Below are 5,099 nucleotides of genomic sequence, written 5' to 3' on the forward strand. Positions count from 1 at the left end.
TGCTGAACTCTGGATAACAGCTGTTTTTAAAAGAAACAGATTTATGAACCAATGACGGTAAGAAGAAACAGAAAGAAAAGAGCCGAGATAAAACCGCCAACACACGGACGGCTCACATAAAACCGTCATTTATTTAGGGCCACAAATATGTCACGGTGATGAACTGATGTTAATTTTTCTTACAGTAGGATATCTTTCATGTTGCTTTCAGGAGGTTCAAGAGGCTGACTTCCAAATGTAAACAGGGATTTAGTGTTATAGCAACTGTGAGACAACGCTTTAGTGAAGGCTAACACCAGCAGCTGGACAGGCAGACCTCTCCACAGCTGCTGTTGTAATCATGCGTCACTCCATGAGGCGTAATTCCAAAAAATGGCATATTCCAGATTAGTACCGAGGCTGTTACGGTGAGATCTCAGATAAACTTATGTTTTGCAGGAGATACAGATTGCATGCTGGGAGACTATCAAGGATTTGGAAGCCGTTTTCAAACTGAATTTCTTACCATCTCCTGAAATGTGTACGCTCCACGGTCAGTGCTGATGCTGTGTGTATTTGTGCGCGCAGGTTTCCCCGGCAGCGCCGTAAACACAGATGGAGCTCTGCTGAACGTGCCCGAGGAGGTCCAGAGTGGTAATCGGGTCACCTTCGGGTCCGGAGACACCTCGCAGGGCCGACGCACTCGGTTTTGGCGGCGCTGAAACACGTGGATTAGTCCAACAAGTAGTGCCATTCTGAACTCATTTAAACAAAAACTAAACTCATAACCATGTTTTCAAAAGTGAAGCAGTGAGCATGAGAGTAATCACTGGTCTTGTCACGCGTCTTGATGACTTGCGGTTTGCAGACTTCTGACTGCGCCCTCTGAAGCCCAGCTGATTCTATAAATACAGTTTGGAGCTTTAAATAAGTGCGGTCGTCATTAATGTGGCGGGCTTTCCTCCCGTCCCTCCTCTGCAGCGCTAACACACACTTAGTGTTACTCGCAAATGACTGCTTCTCGGGTTACGGCCCGCAGACCGTCGCCGCTGCTCACCAGTAGGTTTAGAGGTATAATTGTGGGAAATAAAATGTTCCAGCGCTCGCAGGTGATAAACATGGGAGCTTGACTGCTTACATTTATGAAAATTTACTTTCCATGTTTCCAGGAACATTTAGCCCAGTTCCAGGTAACGCATTAGAGCTGAAAGACGGCTTGATTTACTCTATCATTAACGTAGGGGAAAAAAAAAAAAAAAAATCATATGGTTAAAGGACTCTGTGGCGTGTCGTACAGAAAATGGATTTCTCAGCAAGTTTTTAATAATAGAAGGTAGTGTAACAGCGGCGATAAATCTCAGATATGCGGCTGGCTTTGACAGCAATGAAAAAAATGTGTAAACACGGTGGAGGATGTGTGGAGACTGGCCTAAACTGATGGTGGATCTTGACCTGGATCACCTGTCACTCTGACTGCGCTGTGAGGGCTCGATACTGGCACCGTCACACTTCTCTTCAATACCATTACATTAATGTCATGATGCACTTCACTGCACTTTTCTACTGTTTCCACAAGAAAAAGTGATGTTGACCAACCTGGCTGTTACTTTAACAGTAAACTGTCAGGACACATTCACAACTCTGTAACAGCTGTTTCCAAGCGATATCAAAGTTTGCTTGGATGACAGCAGGAATATTGCACCATGATTATTCCTTGAATCACTGCTTATGTCCCCCGCCAACACAAATACTGCTGCCATTACAGTCTGATTTGGATGTTGCTACAAACACACAAACACCATTTCAACATTAAAAGTATGTCTAAATTACTACTGGATCTGCTTCCTGATTTGTGCACGGTGGTGTTTCTGAAATAAATACATAAATAAGCTCATCGATGTGGCCTCATATGGGAGAAGTAGCCGATAATGATATTGAAGGAGGATTTAAAATGCACATTGTGCTTAAGGTGTGGTCGTAACTATAAAAGTGGTAGAGGTCTCCAAAAATATACACAGTATGAATACCCTCTGGGAATATACGGGATTATAAACTTCAATGATATCAGAGCCTCTGGCACAGCAAGTATTAAAAAAAAATAAAATATTGAAGCCCGGTTTGCTACCGAGACTAGCATGTATAGGACAGTGATCTCAGGCGTCCCAGTCGTCACAGATAGTAAAACAAATCAGACATATTCATTTACGGCACACTAAAGCGACTACAAAAAAACAAAGTGTAGACATGATGTGCATCTTAAAGGTGCGGTGCACTGTTTAACGATGTTATTGTCCATCTACCTGCACACTGCTAATGAACAGTAAACTACGGCCGTGGTGCGTATTTGCAATAGCACTGCTTCAGAAAAGCTGCATTTTCTCCCTGTTTACATGGAGAAAGTTTTGAGGTATTTTCAAAAAGTTGCATTTTATATGAAGACAAAGCCTGAGAGGAAGTGTTTTCCAAAAGTTTCACCGTAGAGGTCGCTTTCAAAATGTTGCGTTTTGGCCTCGACCAACGTTGTTGTGAAAACAGACATCCAAAATGCAATAGAAGTTTTCCGTTTTCACTTGAAAATGTTGTGTAAATGGGATTAGTTAAAAAAAAAAAGTGTTGTTTTTTAATTTACAACTGTTTAATTCTAAACCTCACTAACCAATCAATAACTTAATGGGACCATCAGGTATTGAAAAGCTGATGTATTTTCTGAATCTCTGCATACATTTATGAGCAACGAAGAAAGCAAAATCAGATGGAACAGAAGCAGTATGGGGAATTTTAGCAGAGAGAAGGCCTCTATAAAGACGTGATGTCTGTGACAGGGGAAAAACAGCAGCGGCTCTGCCAACAATGGAGCAGATTTAGAGGAGCAGCACATCACCTGTCCATGACCTTACAGCGAAAAAATGTTCGCGGTTGCCAATGAGAAACAGGAGCTTACAAAAGTATTTGCGCTTTCTCTCGGGTGAATAATGTGGATAGGATCACCTTAAATATCCACGAGTATGGAAAAGTATGACCCAGCATCTGCCTATACACTCTGCAGTCACCTTAACAGCCTGATGAGGAAAATGTCTGGTTCCATTAAACGCTCCGCTCTGTTCACAGGTTAGTTTCTAACTGTGTCATTCAGAACAGGATAATGAGTGTGTAATTGGTTTATGAACGCTATTTTTTGGGGGGGTGAAAGCAGCTGCGGGAGAGGTCGCAGTCAAGAGCCGTGAGACTGAATTCAAACTTATTTCTGAACACCATGAAACGACGGTAAAGGCTGTAAGAAGGGCCTGTTGGAGGAGCCAAATCAATACACTTGTTAACTATGTCAAAGGAGTCATATTATGCAAAGTCACTTTAAAAAGGGTGTCTTTACAGTCATATCACCTCCCAGAGCCTCTGTATGATCCCCCAGAAGTGAAAAATTCAGTCACCCTCCCTCAATTGCGCACTCCACTTTCTGAAATCTTACTTTTGTCTACGTCAACAAGAGGAACAACACCCCCCGCCCCCACCCCCGGAAGAGGATCCAGCCTATGAGGGGGCCCCCGGATAGGTGGTTATAGTAGTATTGTTGCCACAGTCTCATTAAGACGTTCAAATTTGAAAATTGTCTTTTTCTTCCTTGTCTTGCAACACCACATTTTTGAAAATGAAACTGAAACTTAAAGGAATACTCCGAAGATTTTGGACCCACGCCCTATCCCAATCATTTACAAGTGAGATAAGCTCATAAATACCTTTTTTTGTGTCCGTTCGTCCAGTGCCTGGCTAACAGCTGTTAGCATCGTAGTTAGCTTAGCTCAACTACAGCAGGTGAAGAGGAGACAGAGCCAGACTGAGAAAGTGGACAAAATACTCCTTCCAGTGGTCCAGGGGACGGCGTATTAGCACGTGAAGTAAATCCGAATGGTTATAAAGCATTTTAAAAGATGTGTTTTCTTTTCAATCCCTTAAAATAATGTTTGATCCACACAGACCTGCGCATGCGCAGTGCTCCGCGGAAGGATATACCGGAGCACAGCAGTAGAAGCATAGACTCAGCTGCTGTGCGCCTGGTATATCCTTCCGCAGCGCACTATGCTTGTGCAGATCTGTGTGTGTCAAAACGCTATTTTAAGGGATTGAAAAGAAAACACGTCTTTTAAAAAGTTTTATAACCATTCGGATTTACTTTGCGTGCTAATACGCCGTCCCCTGGACCATTGGAAGGAGTATTTTGTCCACTTTCTCAGTCTGGCTCTGTCTCCTCTTCACCTGCCGTAGTTGAGCTAACCTAACTACGATGCTAACAGCTGTTAGCCAGGCACTGGACGAACGGACACATAAAATGTATTTATGGGCTTATCTCACTCTGTAAATGATCGGGATAGGGCGTGGGTCCAAAATCTTCGGAGTATTCCTTTAAGATGAAACAGTCGAGGGGACGTGCCTCTGACTGTGCCCCCACCGTGCGTGAGAGAGTGGTAGTGGCCAGATGCGTTCAAGTGCATCCCGTAAAGTAGGCTGTTAAAAACAGGCTGTTCGGAGGAGGGCTCCTCAGAGCCACTTTTTAGACCGCTCAAACTCCGAACATAAGATGAATTTGGGGCAAACAAACTTATATACTATGTTTTTAGGCTTCTGTGACCTATATGACGTGACTGAAAAATAGCATAATAGGTCCACTTTAAACCATAATTTAGAAGCTGTATTTCTATGCTTCATTTAATAATTTAACAGTTCGAAAAGATTTCAATAGAATATGATCAAATATCTCATAAGGCCAGAAGAGTAGAACTCCACACTGGCATCCGAGTCTGAAAGGTTTAATAAATCTAAATGACAATCTGCTATAAGTCCATAGAGACAAGAGTTGAAAATGATGATAAAAGTCGAGTTGAATCTTAAAACTTGTCTCAGGATCAGTTTTGCATTTGCGTTCAGAAAGCTTTTCACCCCCCATGAATTCCAAAAAATATCAGTGACTGCAGTAAATTAGTGAGTTTGACAGTGATGACACATTTCCATCGAAAAGCAAAGTAAAACAAAGGATCCTAATATAGGAATTAAAGATTTTTAAAACTAATGCACAGCTGTAACTTGTGATAACTAACATTAAGGAGCAGATTGTTATCCAACATGAC

Source organism: Salarias fasciatus, chromosome 1 (genome assembly GCF_902148845.1).
Source record: "Salarias fasciatus chromosome 1, fSalaFa1.1, whole genome shotgun sequence".
Lineage (NCBI taxonomy): Eukaryota > Metazoa > Chordata > Actinopteri > Blenniiformes > Blenniidae > Salarias > Salarias fasciatus.